Here is a 26,703-nt window from a genome sequence, read left to right on the forward strand (position 1 = left end):
AAAACTGATGACACCAATGATTTAAGATCATTACTAAAAATTATTATGTTATAATTGATAGAAATACTAATTTATCCTATGACGTAAGTCGTTAGTCAATTTTCTGGTCTAGAAATTTAAAAAAAATCAATTGAAAGTTTAGACTTTCAAAAACGTGATCCTAAAAGGATTTTTCAAAATTCGAATTATTGTCGGGGACACTGCCAATTCTGTGGCGTGGAGTCCGAGCCATTAAAATCGGTTTCTAATCTTGAAATGCGTTTTCACGTTATAATAAACCGATACTCGAAAAGGTCGAAAAAATTGGTTAAAATACATTTTTTCTTTTCAAGTCTTTGTTGTTTTTGTTGTTTTAAATTATTTTATTTTGAATGTGGTCAACCCGATAACGGCATCTTTACTTATGAAGAATTCGTAAGATTTTTTTCCGATCTTTACAAGCGCTAAAATCATGTCAACCGTTTTTTTTGTGACCAAAAAACATATAAAAAATTGTCTAATGAAATGTTTTTCTTTTCTTCTTTATCTTATTTGAAAAAATGCTTCTAGACCAGAATGCCCACTTAAAATTTTAATCGCAGACTACACTATGCTTGACTAAAATATTTTATTCTTTATGCGGTAATTGAAGGAATTCTGTATAATGCAATAAGGTCAAGTGCTTTGGCAGTCGATTGCAGTTTTCATTTGAAACAACGCAAAGTATTGTGTTTAGCATTAATTAAGGGCAATAGTTTAACAATACAACTTTTTGGAACACGTCAACTGAAAGTCAACCAAAGGGTATTTAAACTTAAGAATGAACCTTGCCTACTAAAAGGCACACCAAACCAACGACTTTATTGCAGCAGTTAAAATTTGTAAATAAAAGTGGCTTGAAAATATAAGTGGCTTTAAGCAGTAAAATACTATTTAAATGTTTAAAAAATGTATTAAAAATATGAATTTATAAAATTTTATTTTATTTCTAAAAACAAAACAAAAGTGATTCAAGGAAAAACTTTTTGTAAATCGTTAGTCAAGGCGAACCTTATTCCGTAAAAAAAATTGTAACTGTTCCAATTCAACAAACCAAATAAAATGTGCACAATGCAAACGGCATAGCATAAATATGGCAATCAAACATTCTAAAAATATTGCAAAGGACCCTTAGATGCTTTAATTAATTAGAACTCCGGAAAATTAATTTTAATCATGCTTCTAAAATACCTTAGGTATTTCAAAGTTTCTTTTTTTTTTGCATCGAGATCCACCCATTTGCAGGAGGAATGGAGGGAATTTTCCCCGCCAAGAGATTTTTTGGTGGATGAAGAAAACAGAAAACTTTTCCACGCATCCAACGCATTTTTCACTGGCTGCAATATCGGTAATCATCAGCGGTGAGGAAAAACGTGCCGTTGCTTTGACTCTGCCTTGCTCCCAATACACATAGAAAAATTAAAAGGATTTGTTATGTCTGACCGTATAATAACAGAAGCCAATGTTTATATACCCACGCAGCTATTGCAAAAATTAAATATATATATGCATGTATGTTTAAAAACATTGCAGTTGTGATGATTTTCAGCTCAATTATCAAATCGTTTAATAAAATAAACATAATTAATGAATGAACGACAGACATACAGACAAACGTTTTTTAAGTATTTCTGAATGTGTTTTTTTTAATTAGCAAACTAAATACAAGTTATAGAAATGAGTTAATTAAAATCTCTTTTAATGCCTTTTTATGCAGTCTGATTTTCATATGAGCTTTTGAAAATCAAACAGGAGTTAACATAATTTTAGAAAAATCACTCAAGAAGGCAGAACTATAACTTAATTTATACAACCGATCTCAATGAAATTTAGCACAGGACTTCGATATATAATTTACAAGGTCTTGAATAAACGATTTGATTTTTTAATTACTACAATTTTAAAAAATTAAAAATGTCGAGAAATTTTCAATGTCTGTCAATAACAAAATTTGCACTTTTTTATTTTCCTTCGTCCAATACCAATACCTCCGCAGGTCAACGCGGAGTGACCTTTTCACAAATGAATAATGAATATTTTTTTTTGAAAACTTCACAAAATCTTTCAGAAAAAATTAACAAATTTGCATAATACATACAATTTTTTTTTTGAAATATAATCCAATGGGTTCCCTATATATATATATATATAAATATATACATGCATGCCGAAATTGTTTTATGTGCATCGGTGGGGGTTTGGGCCCGTCTTCGTCGGTCGTGGCCTGGCCTGGCCTGGTCTGGCCAATTATGCACCGCGCGCCAAATGGTGAAATCGATGAAGATGCACAAAATGCAAAACGCACTCTCGGCCCGCCTAATGGTCAATATGGTGATGGGGATGGTGATGGCCAGCGAGCTGGCGAGCCGGCTATCCTCATGTACGTACGATATGCTGGTTCCCGACAATTATGGCCAAGCAGGCTGTGTGGAGGAGCTGCACTACAGGTGGGTTGTGGCTCAAATTCGGGTTTTTCGGTAATTTTATTTGTATTCGCATTCGCATTCGGCTAACGAGCTGTGAACGTGATTATAACTGCCAGAGCGACATATGAAAATGATGTTCGAAAAGCAGTTTGGCCAAGGAGCAGCGGCCAAAACAATGGCCAAATCGACCGGGAGCTGTTGCTCTCGGATTAGGCAACGCGGAGTGAAAATATTTGCTTTTCCATTGATCTTCTTGTTCGCCGTGGCCGTTGTTGCTGCTGCTGCTGCTGCTGCTGTGGCATTGTTTGCTAATGCCTTTGGCCCCGGCCACGGTCCGCGGCAATAAAATATGAATTTGTCTGGCACAGCACAGATGCTTTAAGAAGTGAGGCGACTCCATTTGGCCCGTCCCATCTAACGGCAATTGATAAGGCCCCGGAGCAGGTGGGTTCACCTGGCGGGGTCAACAGAAGTCCCTCTGATATTGTTCCGTCGTGTTGTTGTACGGCTGCTGTACTGTTATGGTGCATTTCGGCGGGACTTTATAGGGGATTGGATCGCGGAGGGGAGCCACATACTCGTATATGGCGAGGAATGAGTTAGATTCGGGTGGATCCCATAAGGAATTCGACAGGGAAATGTGGCTTGCAGAACGACTGCTGGCATCTCGCGTTGTCGAGCTACGGGCCATTAATTTGTGTTGAGTCAAATATTGGAATTACCTGTTCTAAATTAAGCACCAGCCATATCGAATTAAATTAACGGGCAATTTTTATGATATATATCCATTTTAACCGCAAATCGAGTTCTTTTCCGCGGAATATTTCTTGAATGTAAAATAAAGCAATTGCTAAAGTATCTAAAGTCTTCAAATTGGACATGTTATATTTGGACTTTGTTATACTACTTGGTTAAGTCGGAGACGTTTCACAATATATTGGAATAATATATTAAACATATTCTTAACGGTTGTGTGTATATAATGTTAAAAATTTATTGAAAACACCATTGTAATTTCACTATCGCACTAAATAGTGGTAGTGAATCAACTCCGCGTTGCTGTAATCAATACTCGGCAATTGGAACAAAGGCCATCACGCTTTTTCTTTGCATAGACCCCACCATTTGTCAACTAATTTACGCCAGGCAGCGGGCCACCACCCCCCGCAGGTGCAACCTCGACTGACAGCCCCTGGGCTAGCCGCAGTCGCAGTGTTGGCCAATATGTTAAATCTTCGGCGGATCACAATGCTCATGTGACTTGTCAACGCTTTTAGCTCGGGCAGGCACGAATCTCCTTCACAGCTACCAGGCCAAAAAAAAAAAGGGAAGCAGATCAAAGCGGGTGTGCCGCCAGTTGTGGGAATCTGTTGCAGAGGCAGGCGCTAAACGGCGGCTACCAAATGGCGAAAATTTCATTGCCCATACGCCCCGTTGTCTTGGCCAAGTCTTTGGCTTCTTCTCTTATACTCTGCCCATGATACACAGGAAAAGAAAATTAATTCTTGGGTTTTTCTAATGGTTAATTTATAATTTATAATTTAAATACTTATACTAATGGATGTAATAAATCCCTTAATAAGATAAATATTAAATGAATACCACGAAAGTATCAAAATAAAACTTATGTAGCCCAAAAATAAGGTCTAAGACTACAGTTTTAAAGTCTTTCGTTTAGAAATGCCAGAACTTATCATAATTTAGGCTTCATTTTTTGTTTTGATTATTTTTATAAATTCAGACATGTGAAGCGCAAAATCTGTGGACTTTATAGAAACCATTAAATCAAATACATATTTTAATAATTTCGGAATTTAAAACTATTTTATATTATATATTATTATTAAATATTATATGTCATAATACTGTTTGTATTTGTACAGAGAACGAAATCATTTCAGTAGTAACATAGAAAGGAAATAAACATGGCACCTAAATAATTTATATAAGGATACTTATAGCTTGTATAACTTAATAGCTTTTATTGATTATGAATCATAAATTAAGACATTATATTGCCTTTATTGTTTTTAGATACTATTAAATATCGAATTGATAGCGGATTTCGGTGGTATTTTTCCTGAGTGTATCTCCCTCTGCCCAACGCGAAGACGATCAATCTATGGCCCTGGTCGCCGGTTGCTTGGCTCACTTGTTAAGCGCCTCGGAGCGTTTTGTAAGAACATAAATCCTTCAGCTTCAGTTGCCGCCGCTCGTCGCCCGCTGCGGACGGCATTTGAATGCAGCCAGCTAGCTAGCTTTCCAGCAGGCTTCGAATCGGGCCTTGAGCCTCGAGATGGGGCTCGAGTTTCTTTCCTGTCGCGCTCGTCTGCGTTGGTTTTTTTTATTGCCATAAGTGGCAGGTAATTATGTCGCTTGCCTGATAAATTACATTGTTGACAACGCCAGGCGAGATGAGATGGCAATGGCTTGGGCTCCGACGAGTGGGGAGAGTTTGGCCCGGGGGAATCATTTTTGGCAAAGCGGCGGTGGAGCGGGATATTGAATGAAAAGCTTTGGTGTCACTGCAATACCACTTTGATGGGCCCGGTCGTCAGAGATCGTTGCAAACGATGGGAAGTTTTGGCCAACTTAATGGTTGGTTTAAGTATTTGTATAGATTCGATTGGAGTGAAACAAACTTTACCTCTTTACTTTTATCATTTTGAGATATTTTTGCTTACACAGTAGTGCGTTATTGTTAATCACTTCATAAATAGTGGGAATTTTAACGATAGTCCGATGACGTTTTAAAGGACAGGGGTCTAAAAATAATTCCCATAATATTGAAGCTAAAACCTGCTCTGTTCGACATGCAAACATCAAAACTGCACACAAAAAATTTTTAACCTAAGAGGTAAGTGTATGATGATATGTTTACGGGCTCACATCTTGGACAAAGGTAATCTTGTAAGTGATTTTTTTTTTTTTTATTAATTTCTATTAAGTATAGTTTATTTCATTTGGTTGCAAACGTTTCAATTTGAATTCTCATACGGGTTTAGAACATAGTTGAATGTCTGTGTGGCGCCACAAATCCGAAGTCAAAGGTATTTCTCTTTGCTTTGTTTATCAGTTTATCAATTCATAATTTCAGAAATTAAATCAAATTAAATCAACGAGAAAAGAAAAAAAGGGAAGAAGAAAAACATCAATATTTTTTTGTTGTTGTAAACTAATTAGTTCAATGCCAAAATGTTCCTAAATTGAACCTGTTCGCTCAAAATCCAACCCCTAAAAAGATAGTACTTGATTTTTTACCATTTTAACCAAATTTTTTTGTGTACATACATACTGCATGCGATTAAATTATTATTACTTATATATTTATAGCTCTCCAGAATTTGTAGACCTAAGGGACCTAATTTAAATACATTTCAACAGCGAAATAAACGAATTTCAGGAGAGGGTGCTAGCTACTGTAAGCCGAATCTGTTAAATCCCAATCTTATCGAGTTCAGGCAAATGAAGTTGCTCCCGATGCGCAATCTTCGACTGCTCCGGCTGACCCAACACCTCCGTGTGGTGCGAGGAGGGCAGAGCGGGCAGGGCAGGGGCATGTGGTGGCGGGCGGCGGGTGGCATGCCACACAAACCACAACGATTGCGTGCCGACGATAAGGCGTGTGCCGCAGCCAGGGATTCGATGGATGCCGCCCCCAGCGGCCAGTTGAAAGATGCTGGATCTGGCGGATCGGGATCCTGGCCTCGGAGCGCCTTATATCTTGAAACACGGTAGCTAACATGCTTGGCTTTAATTAATGATAAGAAATCTGTATCTTAGGCCATTGCCGCCGGCAGGCAGCTCAGCTTCAGCTCCATTGGCAGCTCCAGCTCCAGCTCCCGGCCATAATGAGGCCGGCATTCAGGTGTGCAAACCGGACCGCGGAGCATGGAGCATTGTGGGGCTCATCTTCTGCGGCTCACCTTGTGGCATCTCAATATCATGTAGATTTTTGCTAATGTGCGGTTCGCACTGCTCTGCACCACACCACACCACACTACGCCACTCCACTCCACAGCCGTGGCTCAATCTCATGCTCTCATACTCGCCATTAATTAGCTGAATTTATTAGATGGACATCTCGCGATGTGCGGCGGTGCAGCAGCAAACGCCTGGGAATTTTTTGAATCCCTTGCATTGCTCTTCGCACTATGAAGAGCAGGAGACTATGCAAAGGAGCTCAGCTGCCGGCCTGCGTTTTTGTATTCCTTCCTCAGACTTTTTTAGGAAAACGCCGGAGATGTGTACGTGATAGGTCTTGGATTTCTATAAACAAATTTAAGAAAGTGTTTTTAATAAAAAGCATTATTTATTGTTATTGCTATTAATCTCGAAGTGAAAGTATACATATTATTGTAAATCAATCGATTAGCATTGTCTTTTTGGTGAGTTTTACTGTAAAGTATTTTTAGTCAAAGTACTACAGAAGTCTCTTTTAACCATGTTCCAATCAAAAGTAAATACACCACCACCAAGATTGATATGTATTTCAGTCTTTTTCTGTGCGTTTACATTGCTGAGTTTGAAATACATCTTTTGCAATCGTGTTGTTCTTATAGACCGATTGATAAAGTTGCTATATCTGTAGGATATTACAGCTTAGTAAAAAATCTTAAAACAGAAATAAAGCGGAATATAACTAATTCTTTTCTTTTTTAGAATTTGAGCCCAAAAAAATATTATTGTTATTAATAGGTTTTAGTTAACCACTGTCGTTTTTATCGCATGGCTCTTTCTATAGGTAACATTTGTGTTCGTGGCTATAGAATCAGAATCACAACCTTTCCTTCGACACGGTGTCACCTCCAATACACGCACCCGATGTGTGTGACTAAGGATTGCGAAGTCAAGTCAGTTTACGATGTGGCTTTGTTCATGTCGACGGACATTGGCGAGCGAATGGCACCAAATATTTTATCCGACCAATCGTCGTTTGTCGCTGGAGAGGAGGGTAAGAAGTCAGGGGAAACCGCGCCGGATTAGTCCAACTTAAGTGTGACTATTTGGAGTAATAAATGGTTCTGTATTGTTCCATCACCAGATCAGCGAACTTTATGTTCAATGTATTGACATTTGATTGGCCTACAGATTGGCTTATTAGCAAATGGTAAGCAAAAACGGAGAAGTCCCATGGGAAAACCAAACAGTTTTATTAAATGGTTTGCATACATAGTGGAAATGTATAAGATGGAGTTGCAATTTGTGTAGTCCATTAATTAATTAATGAAAACTTTTTACACACATGTTATAGTTTTCGTTCTGTTACTATTTATCAATCATCTTACTCATTGTTTTTAAATTTTAATACATTCTGTTTCCTATATAAATAATTATTTTACAAAGCAACTTTTACAATATCGATTAAATTGCACTTAATTAACACTATAATTACTGCACTGTCTGATTGAATAAATCGCTTTTAATAAAATGAAAATATTTATGGTTGATTCGGCCATCTTGAGCGTTTTAATTCATTAAAATGTTTCTGTACATTTGTCTCGCTGGCAGTTCGCATCCCGATCGGATCCCCATTCCCATTCCCATCCCATACCAGCATCGTTCGGCTGTCCAGAGGCCGAGCAATCCTTGCCGCAATTCAATGCGGAACTCCGCCATGCCACTCTGGGCCACTGAACACGATTTTGTCAACCTCTAAGGCCGCCGACGCCGCCAAGGCCCAATGAGGTTCACTCTGTGGCTTTGTGATTTCAAATATTTGTGCCAAACGTTGACTCACAGATTCGCTTAGGGCGATCGGATAGATTCGGTGGGTATTAGATTATATATTATAAAACCTTACAAGCTGGGTACATAGAAAATATAGTCTTAATCTGTTTCCCATACTCATCAATGGCTCATTAGTGACCTTAAATAAATCGAGTTAAGCTCCATCACATTGCAGGCCCAAATGAAACGTTTGGCAATTACTTGGGAAGCCAAGCATAAATCATTTTTTTGCTAATAAGCCAGACAAGGCGACGACGTCGATGGATGCTTGGATACGGATGCCAATGTTGCTTTTTGGAGGGTTGGATGGCAAACCTGTTGCCATACTTTGGCATATGGAATCCGAGTGCATTTCAACTCCTCCCACCGGGTTCAGCTGCAAAAGTAGGGAGCAGATATAGAGTTCCATCAACAATGTATGCTAAAATGGCACTTCGTGGATGATTAGCAACTGGTGGGTGACCCGAAACGGGCCGAAATCCGTGGAATTACAGTTGAGCACAATAAGAAGTCGAGGGAGGAAATGGAAAATCTGGGTAGTAAGCTGAAAGAGGCAGTCTGAGCGAATGGTAATTACTACAAAGTGGCTTCAATTTTAATTTGCAGTTTCAATACCCTTCAAATACTGAGGCATACAAGTGGAGTGATGCGAATCATATTAATGTTCTTATAAATATTTATGTACAAAATATAAATGATTTTAATTATCTTTAAATGAAAATACAGTTTCCTTGGATTTACGTCCTCCCGATGTTAATTGAGCTTAGTAAATCCAAATATTTTGTACTCATTTTAAAATGTTTTTTGCTTTGTTTCTCATTCATTGCGGATTTTGTTTATTTTATATATGAACAAAAACAAATTTTTCATTTAATTATTTTCGGAATTGTTTTTAATGTCTGCAAATTTAATTTTAATTTAAAACTTAACTTAAAACTTAACTTAAGTAAAATGCATTACGGGGGCACGATGTTTTCCGAGTCTAGAAAAAAACCGTTTTTGCCGATTTTTTTATTATTTCTGAATGAATATAATTATTCAAGTTTTGTACATAATAAACATCTGTATTTGGAGAGTATCTAGAAACTTTTTTGTCCAAAAATAAATATAAATTTTGAGGCGGTCGTTCGAAGTCGCTTAAAAAAAAGTTGTCTTGCTATGCATAAAACCAGACCGCACAGTGTTATGTGAAATAAAAAATTTATTTCATTTATTTAATATATTTGTTGTTTGTAAACAAAATTATTATTGCCTGTAAAAATGGTAAAAAAAAATTGGTATACATATAAAAGTGTGATTATCCGTAAGTATTTATTATATAAGAGATGTGTGGAAAGTTTCTTTAAGATCAGAGAACTATTTTTTGAGTTACATTACGCGCCGACTACAAATAATTTTTTTGAGAAAACGTGCCTAAAGTTTTAAAAGCAATTGAAAGTATGATACAGCGGTAAGAGGTAATCGGTATTTCAGTTTACACAGATAATTCCAAGTTGTACATTTATATAAAAAATAATCGAAAAAATGTTTGTGAGGTTACATACCACCCTTACCTTTAAATAAAATATACAATTATTTTATATGTAATGTTTTCCACATAAATAAAAATATTTAAAGATTTAATCATGAATTGAATATGAATTGTAATTAATCTGATTAAATTTTTAACAAAAATATTTTATATAAAATTTTGACTTAATAGTCAGATATTTATTTTTACTTTTCCATTTTTAAACCCGTTACTCGTTATTCTAATAAGTTTAATATTAAATAACGAAAGTTTAAATGATTATAAATACCAAACTTGAATCAAAATTGTTTTTTTAGTTGATGATCTTTTAAAAACTCATTATTCCGAATATATCTTTGCAGGTGCACATCACAGTCGAGCTTAGATCTCTGCAGCATTCCAATTAGGTTTTGTATATGTCTATATGTCTACTCTTTTTTGAAGTCGGCCCAGCCTCTGCCGCCGCAGACTATTTAACAATTTTTACTACTACTAAAAATTCCGGCAAGAAATGTGTCTGTCTCTGTCTGCGAGTCGGTCTCGCTCTGCTCGCATCTCTTTTTGCTGGTTAGTTGTAATGCGGGCGTTGCGAAAAAGAATCGCAAGTTGTAAAATCTGGCTAATGGCAAGTTTGTTGCGAAAGCGTTAATTAAAAACCAACCAGAAACCAACAACCAACCGACAAACCGACAAACCGACGGAACAAAGCAACAACATATTTGAAAAGTGCATTAACTTTGTTGCCGCAAAGATCTCCGGGTCTGTCTGGGCTCCACTTTGACATTCAGCCAGGCTAATGCCCGCATCGAACCCGTTGTTACACTAATTCGGATCTCGACTGGGCTCCGTTCCAAGGCCCATCCGCCGATTGACAGTTTAGCCTATCGGCGGGCCGTAATCAGGGCCAATTGTCTGCCGCTTTTGGCTTTCGGGGAAATGAAATGAATAATAATCCTTAATATGGAGCACAAATGCGACTGCTACAATTCTCATAAATGGCCTAGCATATTGACATTTAATGCCAGTTTCTGCAAGGAATAATACTCGTTTATGTATGTAGTGATCGTCTTGGCAACTGGTTATGATCTGCATGGGAAAACTGTTATGACCAAATTAAAGTTTAATAGGCATTCGTTCTACAAGCATTTTGAAATGAACACATTGAAGCATTAAAGCAAATAATTAATATATAGGCCTAAAATAAAATGATTTTTTTTGCAACAAAATTTACTTTCATTTTCCAAATATGTTAATAAAAAATTGTAGTTACAAGTTGCTTATTGGCCATTATATTTAAAATCTTATTCGATCTTATTGCTAATCGCCAAGTTGATGGCAGAGTTAAAGAAAAGGGATTGATTCTTAATATCTTTTAATACCATTAACAATAATTTCTTTTAATTAGCTTTTCTAGCAGTGTCACCTCAAATCGCTTAAATTGCGCATCCATTACAACTGCTTTCGCTTAATAGCGAAAAAATTGACCACTGGCCAATAAACACTTACCGCATTTGAGGCGGAGATTCTGCTGCTGGTCGAAACGCGGGCTCCCACATGCCAAATTCTACTGCACTCAGCCTGCACTCCGTTGGGAACCCCACGGAGTGTAAAATGTCTCACGTTCTGGTTTTTAATCTTGACCAGGCAATTGTTACCTTTCTAATGCTGGTTTTTATTGGCCGCCACGTTCGCAGGCTCTTCTTTGGCCCGGCTTTTGGTGTATGTGGCGTGTCAATTGGAAGCCACCATAATTTGCTTGCCACTGCACATGTGGCGATGTGGGGATTCCCCCGCTCCGTTTCTCGCTGCCATTTTTTGTGTGCGCTAATTTCGTTTGTGCAACATTTTGCCGACCCGCACTTAATTTGCGCTCATTTAAACGGCGGCTCGTGGAGTGAGGGGAGAGCCGGGGGTCTTAGCCAGTTCACTGCCAAATGCAAAACCCATGTTGTGCATTGTGCCAATGCACGCACTTTAGCCTGCAATTCGGACAGGGGCATTAGCGGCTTGTTTACATCGGCCGCACCGGTAGCCGCGTAAATCTGCTATTCCAACTCCACAACCGTTTTAGCTTTACAATCTTGATACAGTTTTGGTGTTAAAAGCTGCTTTTTCTAAGGGGTATGAATTGGGGCCTAAGTAGATTAGTGCAAGCAACATTTTTTTGAAAACTGATTTAATGAAATGAAGATAAACCTTTTGAAACACTTTTATACCCTTTTATTCTATCTTATGATGCGTTTTGGTTGGCAAACAGTTAACCGAGAGGAGACCTCAAAATTTATTTAGTACCCACAGACTTTTTATGGGTAATGGATAAAATCTAAAATTTTTTAATAACGTCCCAAAACGTATATGAGAGACAGGTCCAATGAAAGTAAAGATACTGTGTGAAATTGTTTCGTAATAGATGCTTAACTAGTTTTATTATTATTATAACGATATTCTCATCATTCTCAATTACACAAATAATATTAATATTTCTGTGTATAAGAAATTGGTTTAAAAATAAAGAAATTCTTTATTTGAGCAACACTTTTGGACGAAATTGTAAATACAATTTTTGTTAAACATTTATATTCCAAGCTATCGAATACATATAATTTCAAAAGGTTTAAAACAGTTCAACCGCACCTTATTCATAAAAATCATTCGTACAACTGATTAAAAAATTGCCTAATATTGCAGGGCAATCGTTTTTAATGTTTTTATTTCTAGCGGTATTTGAATTTACAGTTTTAACAGTGTATGAACACAGTCGAACTTTTATAACTCGAACTTCCCCAACTCGAATTTTGTATGCCTCGAAAAAAATTATTGAATGATTCAATTTTATCTCCATAAGCCAGACATCCAAAGCTCGAGTTTCTCTAAAACTCAAACGCCCAGCCAAATCTTGAGAATCGTCCCATTGGGTATAATCGCTTGTGCCTTCTTCACACTTCCCTTAACCAATCAAATGGTAATTGACTTATGCAAATCTTAACATGGATATTTATCCATGTGTATTCCTATCCTATGTGTATTTTAAAATACTTGTATACTCTGTACCATAATTTTTCGTTGGAGGTTCAAGCTAGGAAAGTTGGACTGTAATTATTATACAGTCAATACAATCTCTCAAATGGTAAAGAAAGAGGTTTACTTATTTATGTATGTACAAGTGAAATTAAGTGTGCTTAAATAAAAGAACACCAAAATGTACAAATTTAATACCTTATGAGTTTGGCCACATGTGATGCCTAATAAGCAATCACGGTATACATTCCGCAATAGCTTGATGCGATGCCCAACGGTATCTGAAAGCTTTCTCACACATTATACCCCAGAAGATACTCGTAATTTTATGGCACTGATTTCATTTCCCACCGACCGACCAGAGATCGAAAATCGAAGATCGGGGGACCCAACCCAAACCCAAATAGAATCTTGTGAGCGATGCCGACGCAGAGAACTGGGGGAATCAATAACAGAGCGAAGGAAGAGCGAATGAGCGGAGGACTTGGCTAAGAGGCAGCCACAATTGTCATTGAACGGCCATTCAAATGTCACAAATTGTTTGCCAAATCGCGCATTGGACATGAAATAGTTTCGACAGTTTAATTTGCCTCCCGAGCGGCAGCGACGGCGGCGACGCCAACAGCAACTGGCGACTAGAAACCAGCAACAGCAATGTGCAACCCAAACAAACGGCAATTGTTGATCGCCAACTTGGTTTGGTTTGGTTTGGTTTGGATTGGCTTGACTTGGTTTGGGAATTGGTAGTCGGGTGACTGTTGGCTAACCATGAAACACCTACCAAATGGCTGGCCATTGATCGTCAGCTCCGTCCATGCAAAATGCCATCTCTGGTTGGCCGGGACAGGCGCTGCCTCCACTGATGCCCCCCAATAGATATGAGCCCGGCGATAACGTTGACATTCCACCTAAATTTATAATTTTTCGCCGGGTTTTTCCCTTGTTCGCCTCGGAAAGGCTTTTAATATTTGCCGCCATGTGTGAGGAACAAGGCACTGGAAAAAATGGCCATCTATCTAACTGCAAACCTATTGGTAATCGTAAGATAAATATAATTGTGAAATCTTAAAGCAACCGATTAAACATAACATTTCATCCTCCAGTTTCATACGAAGTTTTATACAATCTAAAAGCATTCTTACACCAAAAAAAAAAAACGTTACAATATGCCCCTATTTGGGTGCCAATGTGACCCTTTGAGTGGTTAAAATCATTTACAGGAAGATTATCTTCAAATTGACACCTATTGTAGTGGCCGATTATTATTTTTGCAATTATCTGTATGCACTTTTGCATGTCATAATGCCATTATCCATAACCATATTCTGGAGTTTGACACTATTTAGTGTTAACATAGTATTGACTTAGGGAATTTCTAGGACCATTTTAGGATCATAATGTTACATTTATCAAATAAATTTTAGTAATATCTGGTGCCATGTGGGAGGAACAAGGCACTGAGCAAAATGGCTAACGATCCAATTCCAAACCTATAAATAAGTTTAAAGTTAAATATTATTATTTAATAGCATTGAGTTCCTCTTTAAATGACCGAGAAACATAACAACAAATTTGTTTTGCATATTCTTGTTATAAGTGGTGTTTTTATTTTAAGTCTTAAATAAATAAAACTTAGTTCAATCTTAGGTGAATAAAAAAATTTGATAATTATATCATATATATATGATCGGAAATGTTTCCAGTAAAGTGTTGAAATTTGATAGCCAAATAAATAATATAAAATATACTTTTGGTTACTTTGCAGTGTAAGTGTTCGCCTCACGGGAAGCTTTTCGCTTTTGAATAGGTTTCGGCATGGATCGGTTTGGTTTTGGATCCTTAGAGGATTTGTCATCCGATGTCGGCAATTCGGGCATATGACAAGTGGCCCCCGGCTTGTCCACGTCGATGAGAACGAACTTACCATAACTGATCTTGTTTCAGCCGTGGCCATGGCGCCTGCACTCCCCTTCTCACGCTCCTTCCTGCTCTTTGAAGCTTCTGTATTTTCGCTTAGTTTTTGTTTGCCAAATGATTTTCTGCGGTTCATTTGAGTCACGAACTGCCCCGAAATGCGCTTCCACTGGCTCACAGCACTACTTCGACTCTCGGACTCGGGTCCGACTGGCATGTTCTTTTGTCCGTGATTTCATTTTGATTTGCACGACAAATCCAAAACGTAGGTGCTCTGCCGCAAGTCTCTGCCCCATCCTGCACCCATCCCTCTGCCACCCACTCCTCCCCTTCCCCTTCCTCTTCCTCTTCCTCAGCCACTGTCATTGAATTTTAATTTAATTCAATGCAAGCCAAATGCAAACAAAAAATTGCATCTGACTCTATTACAATGCAAAGACAAGATCGCCCGGCGATAATAAAAAGCTGGGAAAATTTTTTTATAGCCTGCCTCTGGTGCTCTGATTCCCATTATTGGTCATGCCGATGATCATGATGATGATGATGCCTGTCGATACTGTTCTTGTTTTGTTGTTTCACTGTGTTTGCATCGCTGCTGACCGAAAAATGTCTTCATTTATGCTACGTTTATGCTAATGGATCAGAGATGGGAATACCGAATGGGTAATGAACGGGAGCCCGTTTCAAGATCTTCAACGGCTACCGTTGGCCAACGGGGGAGTGCCTTAATAGTGGAGAAATAGGGACAAGACTTTTAGGAACAAAAACTCTCTTATACATTGGAGTATTGGAGTACCGTAATTGAGCATGAATATATTTTATTGATTAATCTAGTCTATCAAATAATTTAATTTTAAGTTATTGGCCATGAGTTTACAGAAGGCAATGTTTTTTTTCTTTTTTAATTAAAATGTTATATAATACAAAACAAGTTTTTTTTTTAAATATTATTCAAAAAGTTATTAAGAAAAGAAAAAATTGAAAAGAAAAAATTGAAAAAATTGAAATTTATAAAATCTGTTTACCTGTGTTTAAGGCTATATTTAAAGGGATTTTATGTTATGAAAGTTAGTGCTGGGGAAATGCAACTGTAGCTATAAAATGAATACACATATATTGAAATTTCCTATAATAGCTTTAGGGTAAAGACGATTGGTTCTTACAAAATTATACTCTTAGGGACAGTTTTCTTTACTTCATGGTAAGCTAATAGTTTATTTTTAAAAGGAATATCTGAGACTGGGTAAAAAATTAAATTCAACTCAATGTTTGAATTTTCATATATTTGGTTTGAAATAATATTAAATTTGTTTAAACCAACAAATATTTTCTAGCTTGGACAAAACTGTCCTTCTTATAAGGTTTACAAGGACGAATATACAGAGATCATATCCTATATGGACAAACAAACATATGAAGAAAACATATGTTTATTAATATGCAAAGAATAATAATATTTTCGAGTTATCCTTATTTTCGACACTGATTTAAGCTATTACTTAATTTTCAATACGCCTTTAGAAATACAGTATATCTATATTGTGCAAACAAGATGGGTTACTAATCTAAATATACATTTCCCTCCTAGTATCCACTTAAATGAAAATTAAGAAACCCATGGAAAGCCAAAGAAAGCCGCGCTATTTTTAGCCACACGCAAGACTTTTTAATAATAAAAATTTAATTTGTGGCGAACAAATTAATTTCTGAAGCGCATTTACACCTCCTAATCGCAATCACTAAATTGTCGAATGGCGCAAGGCGAGCCCAGACCCAGACCCAAACCCATTCCCAAACCAAAACCCAAATCGATGCATTTGGAACCCACCGAGAAGTGGGCGTCACCCGAAGAGCCGAAGGCAAACTCTGGCCAAGACCCACGGAGAGCCATTAGGCGCACCTAAGCGGCGGGATTAATGGGTGAGGGGGGCAGGGGAGCCTTTGCCTTTGCCAATGCCAATGCCAATTTTCCCAGAGTCTGGATGCAGTCTGAATCCGGTGGAGTCGCTCGTCTGGAGCCGTGCAATTACTGCTTCGAGCACAACGCCGGCTATCACTTGCACCAACAATATCAATATTTATGCAGACGATAACACCTTCTGATTTACACCAGCATCGCATGCAGATCCCCGCCGCCTACGGACAGATGAAGTCGGACTGCAGCCAGATCTCGTCTTGGTTCGTGGCTTATTTTTCTATTAAGAGCTCAACACTTGTGCTACCGCCAGCCGGCGAACGGCAACCCGCAATTTCCAAGTTAACACCCCAAAAAGGAGCAGAGAGTGGTACACATATATCGGCGCATATATATGAAACGAGGGAAGAAACTATAACATGTTCGACATAATGGATATTAGCATAAATTCTGCGCCGGCAACAGACGGCCACAGATGTTGCTGCAGCTCCATTGATTGCCCATTGCCAGAAAATGTTGCAAGCAACAAATCGCAAGTCGATGCCACAGTGGAACTTTTATACCCGCCACTCGTAGAGTAAAAGGGCATATTGTGTTCGTTAATTAAGTATGTATTAGGTAAAAATAGGCGTATCCGTGTCTATTAGGTATAAGTATTTTTGATCATGATCCGCATGTCCGTCTGTCCGTATATCAGCCTGGTAATCTGTCCGTCAGTGTGTCCGTGTGAAGATCAAGAAATAAAAGCAAGAGTTTTGGATTTTTTGATGTTGATTCCAGTAATTTTTTGGCCATGTTTAACGAATTATATGGCAAACTCAACTTTAATTTTTCGTAAAATCAAGACAAACTTTTTTCTGAGTGAATAAGTCATTTTTCGAAGTTTTTTAAATCTGCTCACTACTAAAACCATTTCCTTCTGCTCCGCACAACGATTCACAACATTTCTCAACATAAACTCTATCCACGCTATATATTAGATATAACTCTTAAATGATGCTCACAATCCAGAAAAATCTCAAATTACCTACAAAATGTAAACTAAATAATATGTGTTAAAGTAAACCAGAAAATATATAATATATGTATAAAATAAGTAGCTTTAAATACCTAAATTAGTCATACTTAAGTACTTTATGGGCTGAAGCCTTCTAGCAGCTAAAGCTCTAACCATTTTTGGTTAGCTCTTAGTTTTAACTTTAAGTTAGCATTATATAAATAAATAAAAGACTGGTATATATATTAGTTTTTTAATTAAAATGAACCCGAATGTCACCTCAGACTTCTCAGCTATTTCTGGGGATTGGTTGAAGAAATTAGAAATATTATAACCAACCATGTCCTCTAGCTAAGCAAGCAAATAAACTTTTGGTTTAATTTATAGATGACACTAATCCATAAAAAAATATATTTTTTTATACAAACTAAGCTTAGTAGAAAATATAGCAGCTTCTAGCATTAGTACTTAAATTAGCAAAGCTATGAATTTAAGAATATTTTTTTTAAAAGATATGCATTTCCTTACCGCATTGAATCTTTGAATAACTCGGAGAGCACAGAAATCTTTTCTCACCAAATTCGTTTGAAAATTTATTAATTTACGGTTCCATAGCGAAAAATAGAACAACAGATAAAACGTTCTCAACAAACAAAACTTGAATTACTTTTATTGGAATATGTTAAATTAACTCAGAGGAACGAAATAACAACAAATTTTAATTTGGTAAATCTAACATCGTATCATGCGTTGACAAAAATGGTAAAAAACCCACTAAAAAGTCACCATGCAACGCTTTTAGAATCTTTAATCCAATGTTTAAATATAACAATTTTAAATTTTTTAAACAATTGATAATGCTACCTCTTGTGCCTCCACTGTACTGACGATTCTGTCCCACTGTGGATCAGGGCGGAATGGTGGGAAAGGAAACGGGATCGTTGGCTTAGCTTCTGATGGCGGCTGCTGTGGGAAGCTGGAAAACTGGGGAAAGATGGAAATAATGAAAATTTGCTCAGGCAAATAAGGCGTAAAAAGTAAGTAAAATAAAGATGCGCATGTTTATTGTTGCTGGCCGTAGTCGTTTTGCGGCCGTTGCCGATTGGGAATGTTGCTTTTATTATTTATTGAGTTGTTATTAGTGCAAACTACGCTTGTTGCAATTGCGCAGCTTGTTTATCTGATTTGGTTGCAAGTTGCAGATCCCAGTTGCAAGTTGCATGTTCAGGTAGCCGCTACATCGCGTACGGATACGGATGCAGATATATATTGGCCGCATGTTGCCAAAGGTGAATGTAGCTGCTGCTGTGCATGTCTTGTGTTGCTGCCGAACACGCTGAGTTATTGCCCCAACGCCGAGCGGCAACTTAATTAATGCATGCAACCGAATTATCGCCTATCACTTGGCCACAAGGTCAGCGGCAATTACGACAAGCACTCATCAAAAAGCGAGCAATTATAAACATAAACATCGTTGAAATAAGTTTCATATCAACGATTAAACAGACTAAGTCGTTAAAAATTTTACCGTAAATTCTGCACAAATTCTTGTTAACGCCACTCATACTTTTTGTTTATTTTTAAAATAAATAAATAAATAAATAAATTAAATAAAAGTCACAAAGGACTGTGCTCGAATATCGTCTTTGATTTAAGTACCAGAAATTACGAACACAAACTGCTCTTAACGAGGTATAAAAGTATTGATGAGCGCACCTTTAACATACAATGTTCTGATATTACAATTTACAGCGAAATATGATCTTAGTTTCGAGTAAAGAAATACAAGATTTTCTATATTTTTTAGTTCAGACCGCAGCGGTAAACTATTTCGCTACAGACAAGACGATATTTAAGTCTTTATTTGAAAATGACTTTAAATTATAAAACTGTAATAGCTTTTATATGGAGCACCGGCTAAATTTATTACGACATTTCGGTAAAGATGAACACATGTGCTCTGCTCCACTTCAGCTTCAATTAAATAAGTTAAATGTTTGTTTTTCTACCGCAATTTTTCAAGAAACAATAAGCATTTGAAAAGTTGAAGTATAAAATAAAGAAGAGCATTTCAATACTTTTAGATTTTTAAAATACTAAGCAAATTGAAAAATATTTAATAAATATAATTATGGGCTATTTAAGCTAGTTATATACGTTCCATTATTTTTGAAAGAACAGATACACAAATATCACCGTTTTCGGTGGCATTCCCTCTGTGCAAACACTTTTTGTCAAAGACAATTCAAGCAGTATTTGAGGTAGAAAAACCAGCCAATCGACCTGGCATTGGCAGCTCCATATGTCGTGTCCTCCCCCGCAGCCCGCTGCTTGCACCATGACTATTTCCAGCTGAAAATTACTTTATAGTGTTGGCGCGCATAAATTGATGTAAACGTTTGTTACCATTTCTGAAACTGAACTGGACTGCCACTCAATTGCCTTTGTCTTTGGTCAAGAGCAGCCACAAAGACCCACTCTCTTATCGAACATTTGCGCATGTGCCTCACACTTACTCGCCTTACTGCTCCTATAGGCGATGAATCGCCCCCTACTTCCCCGCCCCGCACTGCCGGCATCCGAGCTATCTTTGGCATGCGCTTGCGTACGATCCGGCATGGCCACGGGAATTTGTTTTTTACTTTCTTCTGGTCTTGCTTCAGCTGTTTACTCCACTTCAGTCGCAGTCGATGATTGCCGGCAGGAGTGGGAGAAGCATTTAGAAGTGGACATTGTCAGGACAAAATTGAGTCGAATCCAGAGTAGAGTATCAATAGTATATTTAATATTTTCTATAATCATTAATTTTAGAACTGCTGATAAAAAGCTTTTTTGAAAGTAAAGGCAAGCCGAAGTTTATATACCCTTGCAGCCTTTTGTCGGTTTTTAAATTAGTTGTATCGTTCCTATGTCAGCTGTACAATATTTTTGTCCGATTTAAAAACAAAAATTAAAATCAAATTTTTAAAGCTTTAAATTGTCATTATATCTCGGACGACATTTCCGGTTCCGACTTATATACTTCCTGCAATAAACGTAGTTTTATCCAGATAGCTTTAAAGTTTAAACGGCAGACGGCCACACAGAAATGGCTAAATCAACTCTTTTATTGATGCTGATGAAGAATATATATACACTTTTGACTGAAATTGTAAAAATCTTTGGAAATTATTAATTGTTTAAAGCATAAGTAATTATTTAGAAATAAATGTGAGTTAGTATAATTATAATTTATTTTTTGTTAAATTAAAAATAAAGTGCAACTATTTAAAAATCCGTTGTTTTATTTACCTTTATCTGTAGGCAGGATCCTATCAATAAAAACTGCTTTCGATACAATGGAATACTTAAGTAGGTGTTTCCAAACATTTACGGGACGATGCTTCATTTGGGACCATTAACGCGGCGGTTAGTTGCGAAATCATTGCACAGTTTTGAGTGCTGTTCAATGGGGCATGAATTGGGGAGTAACTGCCGGAGATGTGATTAAAGGGAACGGCAACACCTATTAACATCACTAGCGGCACAAAGGACACTTGAACAGCTGCCCGATCAAGGGAGTCGGTTCGAACGCGAAAAGAACACCCGCTCCATTGAATCCCCTGTGAAGTTGTCACAACAATGAGGGCGCTAAAATGAGCACGATCTGCCGTTGAGCAACAATATTTATCGAGAAACATTGTCCCTTTGTTGAACGGGTCTGCTGACAATGCTCGAGCGACCCCGACATCGAGGGTTGACTGTGCGGTATGTCATCGCTTGGCAGCCAAACAAATTTATTGATTAATGCTTCTTCGGGTTCGCAACTGAATGACTTCGATCTCGATCATAATAGACCTTCTGTGTTGGCTGAAGAAAAAATAAACTCATAAATTACCAACAAGAGCGACAATTTTACCCTCTGATTTCGTTTCTGACTTTTGCTGAATGTTGTTTTCAACAATTGGCAATCACCAAACGATTGGCTTCGCTCATTCCCTCTATATAGATAGATTATCGTTCGTTTGCAAACAGTTTGAAAATCGGAACTCATTGCCAACAATATAAAGTTCATTATTTAGCAATAAATTTGTTATGACATGTTTTGCTAGGCGTTGGGCTTTCGATTGGCCATGCTTCTTTATAAGTACGCGATCGCAGTGATCGGTTTAGCTTTTGGCATTTGCCAAATGATCTTTTAAATGGGATACGTTGCTGAAAAACCAAAATTAAAAATGCTACAGTTGAAGGCTAAACTCGGTAGCTTTGCATACATCAAGCTTAATATTTCAATTTGCAAAACAGGCCAAATATCCGTTAGCTAATCTAATAACTAAAGGTCACAGTACCAACTTTGATCAATGTGCACTTACTGAGCTATACTAAGTTATGTGAGAAATGTAATTCTGACTAAAAAAACTTTTTTAGTCCAAATATTTTGTTCTCAATTTAAACATCTATCGTTTCGATTTATATCTATTGTTTTCTTAAGTTATTTTAAATATAAAAGTATTACAATTTTGTATTCGTCTTTTAAATTGATTTAAAATGTTATTTAAAATAAAATAGGAACTATTTTAATTCTTATATTTCCAACATTAATTAAAATATTTTAATGCTGTTTAATTTGCATTGTATTTAATATTGTGATTTTATATTTAGTTTAAATATAGTACATACAATTTTGAATTCCATAGTAAGAAATTTATGACTACTGTTAAATGTTTTGATAAGTTTAACCTTTTCAGGGGATATTAAAATTATTTCAGAATTAAAGTAATCAATAGCAAGGAAATCAAAACCATGACATCTATAGAGAACTGGTCTGACCAAATCAGTATAGCAAATAATCACTTGTTTTGTGTATTTAAATTTTTTTAATTTTCAATTAAGTACAATAAAGAATTGAATTTAAAATCAGGTTCCTCAAAATACGTAAATTTTATCCAAATGAAAATCCTTCGATATAACTATTGCAACTACAACAACAATCAAGTGTGAGACATTTATCTCAAAATTAAAGATAAGGGGATCGGCAATGCAAGTAAAGACCTATATCACAATTAAGTAAACTAACGAATATTATATTTATCCCCTCTTGAAACAGTTCAATTTGAATGATATCAGATTAACCAATCACCAAAGCAATGTCCATTAAATGGCCCCAAAGCAGGTGTTAAGCTTTCTTCGCCTCCACCATGTGCCACCAATGAAGACAAATGACCAGCTCGGTGGCCATTACTTATCCACACTTTGCGCAGTCGCCATCCGCCGCCCACTGCCCGATCGCTCCATCTCACCAGCTCGCCATCTCGTCGTCTCACTCTGGCTCAGTGTGTGTGAGATGTGTGGCTCAAGCATCGAGTTTGTCGCCTAAGTCATTTGTTATTTGCTCGATACCGAGTGGTGTTCAGGTGAGTAATTGGCGAGTTGATTTGTTGTGATTTGATTTGATTAGCATGTAGATCATCGTGATCAGCGCGGCCGAACAAAACGGATAAATTGTTTTCTAGCAGGAGCAGCAGCAGCAGCAGCAGCAGCAGCAGCAGCAGCAGTGGCATTAGCAGCATCAAATTAAAGACACATGACTACAATTTTGCGCTCCACGGCAGTTTGTCGCCATTAGCGTCGAGGTGAAATCTCAGCCAGGAGCTGCCCAAGCCGCCGGGAGATCGGCCGGCGAGCGAATCTGATTGCCTGTGACGGCATTAGAAATACAAGCCAAGCGAGATGCCGGCCAGCGAAACAAAAAGAAACGTCGACCGAGGCATTTGTGTCATTTGTATGCAAGAGTAACAAGCCAGCGAGACGATCGAATGCATTGAGTCCCAACAGATTAGCTGGACGCGGCCCGATGGACCGCCCCAGTGCTTGGACAGCTGGAGATTCATGTGCACAATGAATGGACAGAGCGGCAATCGCAATCGCAGCCGAAGCTAAAGCAAAGGCTATAGCCACAGCCAACTGCCGATCAAATCGATGCCGTGTATCGTGTACCTCTCCATCCTGAGACGGCATTGCCATCGATTTAATTACAACAAACGCGTCAGCAAATTGCCTGACGCGAACATTTGCACACTTTGAAAGCAAAGCAAACAGTTGAACCATCAGAAAGCTGATCGAAAAACAGGAAAGAAGCCAGAGTCTGTGATTTTCGACTGTGGAATACCTGGTGCTCACTGCAAGGCTGAAGAAATCATTGCCTACTTTATGGTACAGAACTATTAGGTATATGTAGATGATGGGCGTGACACTATTAAAACTTAAAGCAAAGACGAATTACTCTTCTGTTTAATGTATTTACTGCAACAACTGTTACATAAGTCCCAGCGAACCCAACAACTCTACAAAGTACCAGGTATAAGAACAGAAAGATCAGCAAAAATAAATGGAATCAAATAAGAATTGCCAGAGCCTCTGGGATGGCCTAGACAGAGGTCCAAAATGTATCCATCCCCAAGCTCGTGTACCTTGGAGCGCCATCGAGTTAACAGCAAGTGGCGGTGCATTTGGCTTTGATCTAAGGCTCAAATCTTTGCTGCCCTCTCTCCCAACCTGGGCCTATCCCCCATCCGCCACAACCTCCTCCTGCGTCATTGTTGGCTCTTGTTCGAAGTCACTGTGCCGCATTGTGCGATGGTAACTGTGCGGCAGCAGTTGCCTCCGGTCTTGGTCTCGGCCCGATTCTCGTTTGGCCATTAAATGCCACCGAAGTTCACTTGTGCTCACCGATCGTGATTGCGACTGAGTGATATTGAATGTCTGACGTTGAGGATGCGAATGAGCCGCTGGCGCAGACTGCGAGTGTGCATCTGTGTGCTGGCGAGGTGTGAAAGGTGTTTAGTTGTTGACTAATTGTTGACTTTAAGTTGGGCATACCAAATCGAACGGCAGCGATCGGCAGCAAATCAAATTGTTACTGAAAGCTTAGGCAACAACAAGGCTTTGAAATTTTAGCAAATTAAGTTTTATGTTTTTAAGCCTGTTCTGGAAATAGCCATAATTTGATTTTTGCCATGTACATTGCTCGATAACGTTAGGGGAACTTTTTGCTGGATATAACTACGTTTTTACTTACATTGTGTTTGTGTTTTTGTTTTATTTAAAAAATTGGAATTCTTCTACCCTGCTCTAAAAAATTCATATACTTATCAAAAGTATCCCAATATAAACAAGAATAATCGTTGAATCAAAACACACTTTTTTTTTACTTTTTTGGAAATACGTAAAGTATTCAGCGTTCAAAAAAAAATTAAATATTACAAAATAAATTTGCAAACGAGGAGGGCTTTTAAATGTAGATATGGCCACATTTTACTTCCAATATATTTTAAGGCTTAAGCGCTAATAATTTATTAATAATAAAATACCATATGAAAGACTCTTATAAAGGTTATTCATTGTTAATGAATTATTAATGACAATAAAATTCAGGTTTTTAATTTGCAACTTCTGCATTGCATTTGCAAATGCTTGTTTAATTTGATGAAGATTATTAGAGTTTATTTAATTAGTGTCTCACAAAAACTAAAAATTTGCCAAATAAACTATGGATAATTTCCTTAGCAAATTTAAGCGCCAGGAGTTTAAAGTATTTGGGGCGGGAAAATGCTTGGCAATAAGCGTCTAAGAAACGTAAAGTCAATTTACGGACAATTTATCTTTCAATATATCAACAGACTGTGACTAATACCAATTATCAAAATCTTGTGAATATAGACTTGTTTTAATCAATACAATATTTAATGCTTCGCTGTGAAAAAAACACAAATTGCTTAGAACTTCTACCGAGTTTTATAGTTATTTGCTATGTTATTTATATAAATAATTGTAGCAAAAAAAGTTATTAAAAAAGGGCAATAGTCGTACAAAAGTATATCCTTATAATTTAGTATTTACAACAAAATTACAAAATCTCTTTCGGATTGCACTTTCATTCGTACTTATGTTGGCATTCAGTTCCGTGTAGTAATTCTTACATCTTTGAACGAAATCTTCCTTATTTTGTTTTGGCATGCACAGCTGATGATCGGCCACAAAATGTGACCAGAAAATCTTGGATGAAGAAAAATGCCCAAGAGTGTTTAGCCTGGGACAAAGTCTGGGCATGAAACCGAGTCTGCTGAGCGTGCTGCCCCCGTGACACATTGCACATGCTGGGAGCGAGGCACCAACTCCACCATCTCCACCAGCTCCACCAATTCCACCGGCAACCCCTTCCAGAGCCGCCTCGTTGTCAGGTGAGTGAGAATTGTGTCACATAGTCAGGCGCTGACACTCTGCGACTTCAGTCGAGTAGGAGCTGTAGTCCGACTAGCGGTATATTTGCCTGTGCCAAAAGTTTTTCCTGGAAACAATCGCCGGGCAGCAGCATTTCCCTCTGCCGCTGCTACTACTGCGGCCGAACCGCTGCCTCCGACTCCACTCCACTCCATAAATCTCGCCACACAATGACAAAATATTTGCAAATCGCAAGGCGCGCTTCAGAGGAGCCGCCACTCGATACAAATCTATTTTCGTTCCCCGACTCTGTTCAGTTTCGTTCGGCATTATTATATTGTTTACCTGGAACAGTGGTACCCAGATTGGCAATAGCCCGATCCTTTTTGGAAGAAATATAGTGATAAATATAGACTTGGAAAAGGAACTTAACCATATACTAATCATATAGCCACTGTTTCTCACAAATGTACAAAATTTATTTGCTGATTAGTTACGACTCATTAACCAGACAATACCAAATAGAAAACCATTTTTATATCTTTTGCGTTTATTTTTTATTGATTACTAATAAATTGCTAATGAACCATTGAAAAACTTTCCATTTCTTACAACACTGTTTGTTGCATTAAATAAACTAATAATAATATAATAAAACTACATTGTTGTAACCAAAAAAAAAAAACAGCGAAATTACTTAAGATCTAATGAAGCTTTACCAACTACTATACTTTCATGGCATGACAACTTTAAATATATTAAACATAAAACATAAAAAGGGATAATTTAACCACTGTCCTAGGTGTCCCCATCTCAGCCCAGTTTGGGAGCCTGGCCAGCATGCGAGAGCGTCTTCTGCTTTATCTTCTCCAGGCTGTTTGCCTTCGCCTTCAACTTGTTATGCGGCCCAAACAATTGTCTATTCTTTTTCAAATGCAACTGCCGCCTGGTAGCAGCCACATGGCCACAAAGTCGG

The 26,703-nt window shown here is 37.5% G+C and overlaps 1 pseudogene; it reads left to right on the top strand.

Annotated features, from left to right (window-relative positions):
- The first annotated feature begins 2,283 nt into the window (after nucleotides 1-2,283).
- On the top strand, nucleotides 2,284-6,395 carry LOC108143128 (annotated as a pseudogene).
- Nucleotides 6,396-26,703: the final 20,308 nt, after the last annotated feature.

The sequence above is a fragment of the Drosophila elegans genome, unplaced genomic scaffold (assembly GCF_018152505.1).
Source record: "Drosophila elegans isolate 14027-0461.03 unplaced genomic scaffold, ASM1815250v1 contig_208, whole genome shotgun sequence".
Taxonomy (NCBI): Eukaryota; Metazoa; Arthropoda; class Insecta; order Diptera; family Drosophilidae; genus Drosophila; species Drosophila elegans.